This window comes from Heteronotia binoei, chromosome 14 (genome assembly GCF_032191835.1).
Source record: "Heteronotia binoei isolate CCM8104 ecotype False Entrance Well chromosome 14, APGP_CSIRO_Hbin_v1, whole genome shotgun sequence".
NCBI lineage: Eukaryota > Metazoa > Chordata > Lepidosauria > Squamata > Gekkonidae > Heteronotia > Heteronotia binoei.
Window position 1 is genome coordinate 49,724,070 of NC_083236.1, and position 13,776 is coordinate 49,737,845.

A 13,776-nucleotide genomic window follows, 5' to 3' on the forward strand; every position below is an offset into this window, starting at 1 on the left:
CCAGTAGGAGAACATGTTTAAAAGAGTAGAAGCATAAACATCTTCAGAGGAAAAAAATCAAGCATAGGCTAGGGTGGTCAGGCCATATCAGGACATGCCTACCAAACTGGCAGGTGTTTGGGGGGCAGGGATATGGTGAAGTGTAGCACCTTATGTACCATGATGTCACTTCCTGATAGCTCTACGAATCCCTAGAAATTCTACAGTAAAATCATAGTGATTCCAGCAATTCCTAGAGCTACACAGCATCACTTCTAGGTTTTCCCAGGAAGTTATGTTGCGGTACACAGGACACTGATGAGTTGTTTGTTTGACTGCTTTTTAATTAAGCAGGTTGAAGAACATCTCCCAATGGAAGGATGTTTTCTTATCCTCAAGGCCTCACAATCAATACATTTTCAGAACATCCTGTTCCAACCATCCTTTGAAGAAAAGATGAGGGGCACTATTCTTGCCCATTCTACTGAAGATGGGATTTGTCCATGCTTTATCAAGAAATGAAGATTTGAACCAGAGATTCCTACATAGAAGCGGATTATTCTAATCAGTCCTATACTTCAAATGTGTTCTGCTGATACACTTCAACATAGTCACAGGTGTCCTAAAGGCCAACATTTATCAGACCCACAATTTTTTTAGTTGCTTTGCTTCAGGACTTGTTACTTGTCAGGAGAATGTTTAATTAGGTTTAAGAAAGATCCCTGGAACTTTCGTTAGTATCTCCAGCTTTCGTTAGTATCACAAATTTCATTCCTGATTACTAGCTTCTAAGATTTTCAAGAATTGCCTAAACAGTGGTTAGAGCACCAGACAAGGATCTAGGAAACTTAGGTTAAAATCTGCTCTGCCATAGAAGCTTGCCGGATCACCCTATGCCAGTCACTCACTATTTCAGCCTAGGCTACCTCACAGGGTTGCTGTTGAGCAGTTAAGATGGAGACAGGGAGGACAATAGCACCTGCTACTTTGGGCCCCCCATTGTGGAGAGCAGTAGGGTATGACTATTTGACAAAATAAAATAATTGTTCCACAATGGCTGTGATCAGACGTGCAGTTTGGCCCGATATAGTCATGGACCCCTAAAGGATTAAACAGGCTCGGTCACATCTGCCAACCACATCTGGCAGCTGTTCCCAACTCGCACTCACCTCATCTTAAGATGAGTTGGAGACAGAGTAAATTGATAGTAGTTGAATTCAGGTGCTAACAGATCCCCGTACATTCATCCCATTGATATGTACACTCCCTCAGTGCATGCTCAAACCGGTTTGGAAGTGTGAACCTGTAGTTTCAATTTCACCATTCTGTTTTCTTTTTATGGTAGCACATATGCACATGGGCACACATGCGTACCCAAGAAATGCTTAAAAAATCAATTTAAAAAAAATACTAAGACTAGATTGTGTGTTCCATGGTGGTTGTGCAGCATTTATCTGAATGGCCAACCATGGAAGAAGCACACAGTGTGCCCAGATCAGAGTGGGAATCTGATAAAAAATTTCCATCACAAAATGAAATGGAGTATTTAGCGCCACCTCCAAAGCACCCCAAACTGCCAGTCTGACCACAGCCTAAGAGTGGTTAGAATATAGAGCCCTGGGTTTATATCCTCGCTCTGCCACAAAACTCACTAAATGATCTTCTTTGTCAGTCTAAATTACTTCACACGATACAAGACTAAAATGGAGGAGGGGTGGAATCATGTAAGCCCCACCCCGACACTCCTTGGTGGAAGAGTGGAATAAAAACATATAGAGTTATAAGAGATTTAAAACATTGCACTCCAAACCAGCAGATTCTAATCTTCAATCCTTATGCTGGAAGGAGGAGTAGACCTCTACAGGTCTTTACAGTGCCACAAAATCCCTGTTTTGTTGTGCTGCAATAAACAAAGAAGGGGGGGGGGTTTACACCTCACGTTTCTCTATCTTAAGGAGTCTCAAAACCGCTTACAATTGCCTTCCCTTCCTCTCCCCAAAACAGGCGTTTTGTTAGACAAATGGGGCTGAGAGAGTTCTGAGAGAACTGTGACTGTCCTAAGATCACCAAGCATGCTTCACATGGAGCAGGAAATTAAACCTGTTTCTTCAGATGAGAGTTCGCAGCTCTTAACCCATGCTGGCTCTCTAACATGACCATCCATCTGTAATTTCAAAAATGTAACCAACACTCAGGGCTTCTGTTTCCCCCATACACATTGCCCACATTGATCCCACAGAGCAAAGACTCAATTAAATTCTCTGGAAGAGCCAAGCTTTTCCCTGGACCTATTGGCCTGTTTTTTGTTTTTGTTTTTTAAAAAATCAGGGCTGTAGACATCACCCCAGTTGTTGATTACCCTCAGAAATGTTTTTGTGTGAGTTATTTCTAGTCTGAATATGCCAGCTAGCTTTGCTTTCTATCCATTGGGTTGCATTAAAGACCCATCTGCTATCAGAAATTTTGCAACCATGAAGGTACTTACAGACCACAATAATAATAAAGCAGAACAGTTTAGGTAAAAGAGGCTGAGAATTAGCTCTACATGCTCTGACTTTTAGCTCTTAAAGAGACTTTTTTCCGTCAATAGTATTTCCAAGGTATGTATTAATGGGGAGGAATCTTAGCTATACTACTGCTGTTCAAGTCAGTAGGAGCCATGCAGCCAAAAATGAATGCAGTGCTTTAAAGAAAAAACAACCAATACTTATTGCTCACATACAGTGAACTTTTTCCAGTCCTAAATATCTTACCCAATTTTTTTACTGTTGTTTAGCTTCCACAGGAGGATTATTAGTTAGTTTTATGGCTTTAATTGCTTGCCAAATTTGGCATTTACAGACCAAGCCCCTTTCCCACTTCTGCCAGTTTTAAAACTGTGTTCTGAGGACACTCATGTGCTGTTTAAAAACTTGACAACAGGCCTTGTTGGCCTGTGGGTTTTTTTCTCCCTCAGGACAGGGATAGCTAACACAGTTGTAGTGGTTCAATCTGGATCTGAATTCCCTCTCTGATGAGGACGCTTGTTGGGTTATTAGGAGCCAGTTATTCTGTCTCAGCTCTAACCTATGTGTATGCAGTTCTGTGCAGAACTATGTACAGTTCTGGAGGCTTCTTTTCAAGAAGGATGTGGACAAAATGGAGCAGGTACAAAGGAGAGAAACGAGGAAGATCAAGGGCCTGGAGACCAAGGCTGAGGGACTTGGGGAAGAGGGACTGGGGAAGAGGAGGTTGAAGGGAGATGTGATTGCTCTCTTGAAGAATTTGAAGATCTATCAGTTAGAGGAGAGCAGGGAGCTGTTCCTATTGGCAGCAGAGGAGAGGAATTGCAATAACGGGTCTAAATTAAGGGTGGGAAGATACCGGCTGGATATTTGGAAAAAGTTTTTTTTACAGTAAGAGTTGTTCAACAGTGAAATCAGCAACTGAGGGAGGCACTGAACTCCCCCTCATTGGCAGTCTTGAAGCAGTTACTATAATACAGGGCTTTTGGGGTAGAAAAAGCCCAGTAGGAACTCATTTGCATATTAGGCCACACACTCCTCCAAGAGCTTACAGTAGGTCCTCCGATTGGTTACATAAGAGGGGTGTGGCCTAATAGGCAAAGGGATTCCTGCTACAAAAAAAGCCCTGGCTACTCGAAGAACCCTATTTCTACCTGGTCCCATCTTGTGTCACCTTTGGAGAACTACTGAGAAGCAGTGCTTGCCAAGCAAGTTTATTTCCTTTCTTTTGGACTGAGAAGCTGCCTTAGCATTGAAATCCCCACTCTGCCGTGGAGTCCTGCTGGGTGATTTTGGGCCCACGGTTTCAGCCTAATTTACCTCACAGGGCTGTTGTGAGGAGAAAACAAAGGAGAAAAGAACAATATACACCTTCACTGGGTCCCAACTGGAGAGAAATGCAGGGCAAGTGAATAAACACACACACACAATTATTTGATTGATATTTCTTGTGAAGAACTGTTTCTATGTTTTTGAGATTAACTCACTTGGATCTCCAAGATCCACCTGTTAGGATTCTAAATTCAGAAAACTTTTAGATATTTTACTGCTAGTTCTTTCTTAGTTCCCTGTGACCACAGCCCTATTGCATCCAGTTGTTTTTCCATTAAAAGTTTTTAATAAACTATGCGGCTTCCCATCCACTATTCAACTCTCTTCTGACTGGCTCTCTCATCTTCAGCTGTTTTCTAGGCCAGCTCTGGCTGCCAACTACATCCCATTTACTTTGGAGCCATCCTACTGGAATCAATAGGTCTGTTCCAGAAGGAGTGAGTTGTGGATTGTGGCCTTTGCAATTTTCAATATAAATCTACTAATAAATCCTCCAAAATCCAGTGCCAGAAGATACTCATTACAGACACCCGAAAAATCTGTAGTGATGTTGTTTATAACACCACAATTTTTATTAAAACTAGCAGCATACACAAACAAAACAGAACTAGAGTGTTTGTTATTGGTTCACAAATAAGCTTGCAGTAAGATGGCTAAAATTTGATCATAAGCTAAGGGGAAAGTCCTTTTTAATGTTGGGGAGGGGTAAAAAGTATCGTTCACATAAAATATCACTCAAAGAAAGGCAATTCTTTGTTCACTTTCACAGGCACAAAGGGACTATTGTCCTTCTCACACTAAAATATCTTACTGCTCATTTTCAATACATAAATGACAAAAAAAACCCTCCAGAGACTACATCATATTTCTTTAGGATTAGTCAGATTTCCTTTTCATGTACATCAATTTCTTGCTTCCCTTTACCACATGAACAGTTCTTGCAAACATGAAGTTGGACCCAGACTGACATGCAATCCTAAAAAGAGTCACACCCTTCTAAGTTCATTGAAGTCAATGGGCTTAGAAGGGTATAACTCTATTTGGGATGGAACTATAAATTTTCCTTCAGTGGAACTGCCCCCCCCCATCCTACCCCACTGATCTCCACAACAAGCTATTCCTGAAGGACAGAGGACCCCAAGGAACAGCAGAAGGGGGGCTTTGCCCTTGGAAGTGGGAATAAATGTAAACTCCAAATTTAGTCTGAAGCCAACCCATGATCAAGACTACCCCAGGTTGTTCCAAAGGTAGCTGAGACTTACGGTTCTTATCCCATAATATCTATCCTCTCTACCAAGCTGAGATATTACAAGATGTTTCAGCTACAATCCCTTGGTTTCTTTCTTGGAGTTTTCATCATGATCACTTTGGGTTTACAGATGGGACAATTAAGATGGAATGTAGCAGAGATAACATCTCACCCATGGTTTTTATAATAATTACTAATATTTGGATAAAAAGATCAACCTCCTAAACTTGGTGAGTCTTTAAATCTCAGTCAATTAACTTCACCTACTGGGAGCACAGAATCTCACTAGAGGCTGATCGCAGATAGATGGAAATCTTGCCATCCTTTATTGTCCTGATGATGATCTCTTAAACCACATCTGGTTTGAACCTCCACATCCACTTTCCCCTTAATATAAATACCAACAATAGTTTTACAGAGCAGACCAATGAGACGGAGATGCAATTTTCCTCACCATGCAGACACCTGCAGTAAATCATTGGCTTGCCATGTCTACCTCTTTGAACTGTGTGCATGTGTAAACTGTCATCAGGTTGCAGCCAATTTATGACAACTCTTCATGGAGTTTTCAAGGTTAAGAGAAGTTCCGTTTGCCCTTGCCCTCCTCTGCATAGCAACCCTGGAATCCTTTGGTGGTTTCCCAGCCCTGAATTCTAAAAACTAACCAGGGCCAACCCTGATTACCTCTTGAAAACTGATGAGATCAGGATAGCCTGAGCCATCCAGGTCAGGGCACCATTGTGAATTACCCCTTCGTAAGTGGTCATTGTTTTCTCTCTTTTCCCTCAAAGAGACTGACTTCAAGTCAACCATCCCTTCCATTTTACAGACGGGACTGGTGGGAAAGGGACCATCAAAAAGGCTATACTGGTGACTGAGACCTGCGCGGACAAAAATAACATCAGATGGGATATGTACTAAGGAAACAAATTTTATGAGACTGGAATTAAAAAAAGCTGGTTGTATTTAACCCAGCAATGCTTAGGAGATAGCATTTAAGGGCCTTCCCAAATCTACGTCGAACACACCATCTACGAGGTTACCCCCATCTTTCTTGCATGTAATATGCTTCTCTTTGTGGGCATTTTCAGACCTTAACAGAGAGAGAGAATGTTTTCAAAGGAGAATAAAAATGAAGTCTCTGTGTAGCTGCTTATAGGAAGTACGGTATATCGTTATAGAATACAACAATTCTTATTCTTACGATAAGGGCAAATCAGAAACAGTTGACACCTTTGTTCACATACTCTGTAAACACCTTGATGCCTGTCTTTCAGTTAATTCAGGGTGATGATGCAGTACAGCAGGAATATCAAGAGAATTCCCCCCATTTTTAAAGCCAACCAGTTAAAACTAGATTAATTGGATGACAACGGAAGAAGGAAAAAAATGTAAATAAAATAAATGCTTAGTTACATGGACAATTTCACAAGCAGCATGCTACGATTTTTTTACACATAAGATTACTAACAAAATGGCTGTGTTCAAGATCAGGAAAGATAAACACTTTTTTTCATTAAAAATAAAGCGGTAGAGTAATTTGATTACAGCTACAATCAGATACTACATTCTAGAGGAGAACAATGTCTTTGAAACTACACAACTCTCTGGCTACAAAACCGTGATTTGCACATTTAGAATGATAAATTTAAAGCTATCAATAGTAAATCAATTGCAGGTATAGCAGATAAAACTGGAATAATTCATCATATCACTATATTGAAAATACAGAAAGGACAGGGATGTAATGGAAGGCTTTGACTGTAATTTGAAATCTGGTTTTAGGTTTTTCAAGGGCAATCTTTTCCGCAGAAGTTGAACATACACATTAAAAGCCATCCATCAGCCACATATGATCCAAATATACTAATGATTTTTATTGGTCAGATCTTGAAAGAGAGGTTTATTTTAATGGAGTATGCATTAATTAACCCAGCATGTATTATCTCGCAGCATATCTGGCCAAAAACTTTCATTTACACATGTTTATTGTGAAATGTTTGCATTCCCAACATTTGAAGCCCACACACAGATTATTTCATACTTCTCTTCTGAGCACTTAACAAAAGTTAAAAGAAGTTATTGTTTTTGATTAATGCATTGAAAAAAAAAGTTTCAAAAACCAGATGCTCAGAAGAAACGCATTCTTCATTAAAACACTGAAGCCACATTCTTATGAAAATGAAGCACTTAAAACAGAAGTTATGCAGACTGATTTTTGATCACTGGAGGTATTCCACAGAGGATGAACTTTGTCAGCTTCTCCACAGGACTCACATTAGTGTTTCAGTATTATTTTTCAAACAATATAGCAACGGATTTAACTTTATCAATCCTTTAGAAAATGAAAACCACAGTAGATACACAGATATGCAGGGTGGTGTGTTACAGATGGGAGTTCTAAGACTGTGGTTGTCATCTTTTGATTAAGAAAAGGAAATGATTTCACTAAAAAGACATCCCTCTTGTGTTGTTTTGTTATAACTGAGTTTGTACTTTCCACCGTACTGGACATATTTATTGAGTCTCATAAGTTACTTCACGGTTACCAACATCAGTGTAATCTCAACAAACTATCTTTTTTCTTGCCAATTATCTAAATATCATAACTATAAAATATCTTAAAACATTCTCTGTCGTGTAAACATCTTAGCTACAAAGTCTTAAGTGTAAACAGTACGCGGCATCAGAACGATTTTAAGCGATGTTATAAAAAAAAAACCCTGCTCTTAAAAACTAAACAAAAATGTAAAGCTTCCATCTGGTTTATGATTTTTCCACTGCATAACTGCTGCTGTGTGCCAGTTTGCTGAACCATGGCTTGCTAAAAAGATTGCTGGGGTTACAGAAAGAGGGGGTAAATTCACAAAGAACAGGACTTTAATGGCAGAATTTTTTCTCTCCGTTTCCCTCCCATTGCCCTGATGTAGCTCAAACAGAATTAAGAGAAGACCATTGAAAAGACAGGGAATTTTTTTTTAAAGAATGTTTTTTAAGGCAGCCTGTTCAAAAGAGAACCATTTGCATAAAGATTAATGTTTTGCAAAAGGTGTCATTTAAGCAATTACAGTCAGCTCCTTCGCGATGCTATACCCATAACTGCCATCACCAAACTGAAGCAACTTTATGCTTCTTTACAATCTGTATACAAATGCTTAAATATAGACAGTGAATTGCAGACTGGAGAAGGGGTGTGGGGGGGAGAGATGGGAGAGGGAAAGGAGAAGGGAGGAATAACTTGCAGACTCACTTTGCAAAACCCTGATTTAAATCGAAGGAGATATTAACTTAGAAAACCCCATAGACTTTCCCACTGATTCCAAAGTCCAGCGGAAGCCACATCACACAGTTACCTTTTCTGAGGAGAGTTGTTAGAAAGAAATGTGACATTTAACTCATTCCAAGCAGAGAACCTGATTATCTAGAACAGGGGTACGGAACGTTAGCTCTCCAGATGTTTTTTGCCTACAACTCCCATCAGCCCCAGCCAGCTTGGCCAATGGCTGGGGCTGATGGGAGTTGTAGGCAAAAAGACATCTGGACATCTGGAGAGTCTTTTTGTAGGCAAAAAGACATCTACCCCTGATCTACTAGTCCAAACCTAAGACTTGCTGAGTTAGAGAATAAATACTTAGGTTGGAGGCAAATCAGCTGCAGAAAGTTCCAAACTGTGGCATAATACCAGAGTTGGAGGGACATGACCCAGCACTGCAGGCTAATATTCCAGTGTAAACACTGAAACTGTGGTGCCAGGTAAGTATGCCTTAACTTTAGAAATTTCAGGCATTAGGAGAACAAAACCTTAGACTCTAGGAACTGTATTCTAGACCCTATTATCTGTGGCACCACCATGTCTGAAGCGCAAGCTGCTATCTTGTATTCTTCTCTGTTTAGCCACCACCACTGGGGATAACCAAATGGTGGTTCTTTGTAGGGGCAGGGGAGGGGGTTGCAGCAGGAACTCCTCTGCATATCAGGCCACACACCCCTGACGTAGCCAGTCCTCCAAGACCTTATAGTAGGCTCTGTAATAAGAGTCCTGTAAGCTCTTGGAGGATTGGCTACATCAGGGGTGTGTGGCCTAATATGCAAAGGAGTTCCTGCTACAAAAAAAGCCCTGTGCAGGGGTATGCATCCAGATATGCCCAACCTGAAATTAAACCCAAAATTAGCTGTTTCAAGTCAGCAAAGTGAAATCTGAAGCAACACCAAACACTCCTGAAATTTTCAGAGTAGCGAAAGTTTATCCCCTGGAATTTCAAGAATGTTTGGTTTTCAGGGAAGCTTGGGAGTGAGAACGGAGAAAGAGGAATCTGGCCCCAAAACAGCTGTTAGTCAGCATCAACTAAAAATGTAAAGGGATTAGAATACCCAGCTGATGGTTAGGAAGAGGGGAGGCCATGTTTACTTGCCTTTGGAAATAATGGAGCCAGTATTTCCTACTTGCTAAAGAGACCAGCTCTACCCATAGGAAATTATTTCCTATGGGTAAACCTGGCTTCTCTCATAAGAAATAATAGCCCCATTAGTGGTACCAAGGCAAATTTGGCCTCTAGTCATCGTTACTGGAAAACGGCGGGTGGTTGGCTGGGCTGAAGGGGGCTCCAGCACTTCCATGAGGTTAGATTGCCCTGCCTGATTGGCTGGTGGGCTCCTGACTTCCGGCAAGGTTTTGCTGCCTGCCAAATGGGTCAGGAGTTGCTGTATTCCTGGCTACACCTCCCAGGAAGCCAAGAGCCCACCTGCCAATCAAGCGGGGCAGTGAAGCCTTCCAAGAGTGCAGGAGCCTGCCTGCTAATCGAACCAACCACTCACCATTTTCTGATGCTCGCTAGGAAAGTACCTCTCTGTCAGACTATCTGCTGTTGTCCCTTTAAATTTTAATCAGACTAGAAGTCCAGTCAGGTGAACAAAGGACAGTTTTATCATCCACTGGAAGTAATGAGCCATGACTTCATGGGCTGCAGAGAGACCAGGTCTACCTACAGGAAATCATGGCCCCATTATTGCCAGTAGCTGGTAAACTTAGCTTTGGTCCACCCAACTGGGCTTCTGGTGGTGGAAAATGCTGTCAAATCACAGCAGACTTATGGCAAGCCAACCCCTCATGGGTTTTTCAAGTCAAGAGATGTTCAGAGCTGGTTTACCATTGCCTGTCTCTGCATAGTTACCCTAGATTTCCTTGGTGGTCTCCCATCCAAATTTTAACCAAGACCAACTCTGCTTAGCTTCCAAAATCTGAAAAGATCAGGCTACCTGGGCCATCCAGTTCAGTTTTCCTACTCCCTTTAAAACCTGGCCTCTGTCCAGGGACTATCAGTTGTTCATCAGCATTAACCATTAGAGGATTCTAGTTCCTTTAAAATGTAAAGGGACTGGAGACACCAACTGAGAGCTGATTGATATGACCAGCTATCTCCCTCCCCTCCCTTCAGCTCCTCTCTCTCATCTGGGGCAGGGGGTGGGGGGACAAGGTGATTTGACAAACAGCCCTGAATGTTCAGGGGTGGGGGACAAGGTGATTTGGCAAACAGCCCTGAATGTTCAGAATCCAAAAAAGTATCTCCCCCTAAAATCCCAAAACAAGCATCCAGAAATTAACACAATTTTTTGAAAGTGTAGAGCTCTCATTCTATGGCTAAAATATCTATGCTGTCTTGGGCCCTGTGCAACAGAGTATAACCACCACCACCTCTTTCTGTTTAATACTGTCCCTTCCTCCTTTTACCACTCCTCTACCATGCACTAGCCCTTCCCCTTTGGCTCCACCCACCATCCTCTAACCACACTCCTTAGAGCTATGAAGTATAGAACAGGTTGGTAGGAGAGGGAGAGGGAGACCAGACTTCTGTCTCTAAGGGAGCCCAACATTGGGGTAGGCTTCACAACCTCCCACTGGGGGCAGGAGTTCCCCCAGTTTCTGGGCTCCCAACCTGCCAGCACACAGCTGGCTGGCGGGAGGATCCCCACCCCCAAAGAGCTCTGTTGCTCTGTCCCAACATGACGGTGTCATGCAGGGGATGCTCTAGCAATTCGAGTAAGAGTTTTCACCCAAATTACTAGAGCGTCCCAGCATGATGATGTCACTTCCATGCATGCAAGAAGATTCCCCCCACCAGGAGCCAGATAAGGCCTGGCAACCCTAGTTGGAGGCAGCAGAAGTGGGCCCTCATTAGGCCAACAGCAGCCCTGATTCAACCAGGAGACATAATGGTCACAGGAGTTCACCCTGGGCCTGGGGAAACTTTGTGCTTCAATAAGCACTGGGCTGCTCTTAAGTCTGCCAGTTTCTGCTTATCAGGTTGCCAGTTTGAACACTCGATACAATTTCTATTTTTGCAATGGCATTCTATGCTCTGCAAAACACAGAGGCAAAAGAATATGGCAAAATATTCCTAAATATTAAAGGGTGTATCTGTCCACACAACACTTTGACCGATTTCTCACTCACCTTATGCCGCTCTCATGTTCCTATTCTCAGTGGGGTTTCCTTCCGATTTCACGCTATCTGCCCTGGGGCTACAAGTAACGTCAGCGGTTTTGCATGGCAAACAGAAACTGGGTTTTAGAGGTTTCTGTTTGCTGCGTGAAAACACCGTTACTTGCAGCCCCAGGGCAAATAGCGTGAAGTCGGAAGGAAGCCCCGCTGAGAAGAGGAACGTGAGAGCAGTGTAAGCTGAGTGGGAAATTGGTGTGTGTCCTCAGAGACCAGAAGAACCATGCAGAATTTCTCTAGAAACAGAATGCCAAGGAAGGGAAGAAGGGAAAGCTGAAGGGGGCAAAAAAAAAAAAAAGGTAGGTTGGCTAGTGGGTGGGAAAGAGGCAGTAGAAGAGGAGAGGCTATGGGGGGCTTTCAGGAAAGGAAAACAGGACATAGTGGGGAGGAGAAAATGAGATGCCCCCAACGAGTCCCCACAGCCCCCTCCCCCATCTTGTATCTATCTACACATCAACAGGTTTTAAGAATCAGTGCATGCCCCCAAAGTCTAAGAAGTTCAGAACACAAAACATGACACCAGGGCAAAGCTGTGCAGCATGTTCTTACCTGGAGCATATAGAAAACTGTGGTCTCAGTAGTCTGTACACATGATGAGAAGGACCTGACGTCCTCTGAAAAAAACAATCCTGGTTCAGAGAAGAACTCAGAGGAGGTCCCTTAATCGCTCCACCTCAGTTTTCCCCATCTGTGAAAACAGAAATAAATTCCAGCTGACACAGACAGCTCTTGTTCATGTATTACCACAAGTATCAACTCTGCAATGCTGACAACCTTTGAGTTATATTAGTTTCCATACTTTAGCAGTCTGATAGCCCAGCCTAGCATGATCTTGGAAATAAACAGGGTCATGGTTACCACCTGGATGGGACACCACCAAGGAAGACTGGGGATGTTATGCAGAAGAAAGCAATGGTAAACAACCCCTGTTCACCTCTTGCCTTGAAAACCCCATGGTTCTAGGGTCCCCAAGAGTTGGGTGTGACTTGATGGTGCACAATTATTATTATCCAATACTTAAATGTGCTAACAAGGCTACTTTAAAGGATAGCCAAATACAAAGCACCATGCTGCCTGTTGGGCTCAGCTGCATCAGGCCCTAAACCAGGGGTCCCCAAAATTTTTGATCTTCTTGGCACCTTTGGAATTCTGATTTAGGGTTGCCCGGTGCCAGGTGGGGCCTGGAGATCTCCCACTTTTACCACTGAGTTCAGCTGGCAGAGATCAGCTTTCCTGCAGAAAATGGCTGCTTTGAAGGATGGATTCTACGGCATTGTACCATGCTGAGGCCCCTCCCCTCCCCAAACCTCACCCTCTCCAGGGACTTTCCAACACAGACCTGGCAACTTTACGATGGTGGGCGCAATCACAAAATGGCTGCGACAGGAGGCAAAGCCAGCCACAAAATGTCAGAGAACAGAATTAGATGTAACACGAATAATAATCTTTCAACATTTCAGGCAGAAGCTCTATTTAACAGGATGTCTTTTTATCGACACAACCAACCAGAAGCCCTGTGGGGCAAAAGCCCTATACATTCCTGCCCACTTTCTGAAGGCAGGCACCAGGAAAGTGTTGGTGGTCACCATGGAACCGACTGGCAACATATTGAGGACCCCTCCCCTAAACATTTGCTTTAGGGATGCCAAGTCCAATTCAAGAAATATCTGGGGACTCTGGGGGTGAAGCCAGGAGACTTTGGGGATGGAGTCAGGAGACATGGGGCAGAGCCAGGAACAAGGGTGTGACAAGCATAATTGAACTCCAAGGGAGTTCTGGCCATCAGATTTAAAGGGACAGCACACCTTTTTAAATGTCTTCCTTCCATAGGAAATAATGAGGGATAGCGGCACCTTCTTTTGGGGCTCATAGAATGGGACCCCTGATCCAATCATTTTGAAACTTGGGGGGGCGGGTATTTTGGGGAGAGGCACTAGATACTATACTGAAAATTTGGTGCCTCTACCACAAAAAACAGCCCCCCCAGAGCCCCCAATACCTACAGATCAATTCCCCATTATATCCTATGAGAATCAATCTCTACATAGGGAATAATGAAGTGTCCAGCAGACATTTCCCTCCCTGCCCCCCGTTCTGGCGACTCTGAAGCGAGGGATTGGCATCTCTACTCACAAGTTGCCAACTTCTTCAAAGTAAGAGAGACACACCATCCCAAGAGGAAGCCTTTCCAATTGGAGGCTGAAGCCTCCAGAGGT

The 13,776-nt window shown here is 42.9% G+C and overlaps 1 protein-coding gene across 2 annotated transcripts in view; it reads right to left on the reverse strand.

The window, feature by feature from the left end:
• Nucleotides 1-12,246, reverse strand: part of ZNF536 (zinc finger protein 536) — a 471,582-nt gene extending 459,336 nt beyond the window's left edge. For both annotated transcript variants that reach the window (XM_060253717.1, XM_060253718.1), the window contains exon 1: nt 12,110-12,246. The gene's annotated coding sequence lies outside the window, so the exon portion shown is untranslated. The remainder of the gene's footprint in view (nt 1-12,109) is intronic.
• Nucleotides 12,247-13,776: the final 1,530 nt, after the last annotated feature.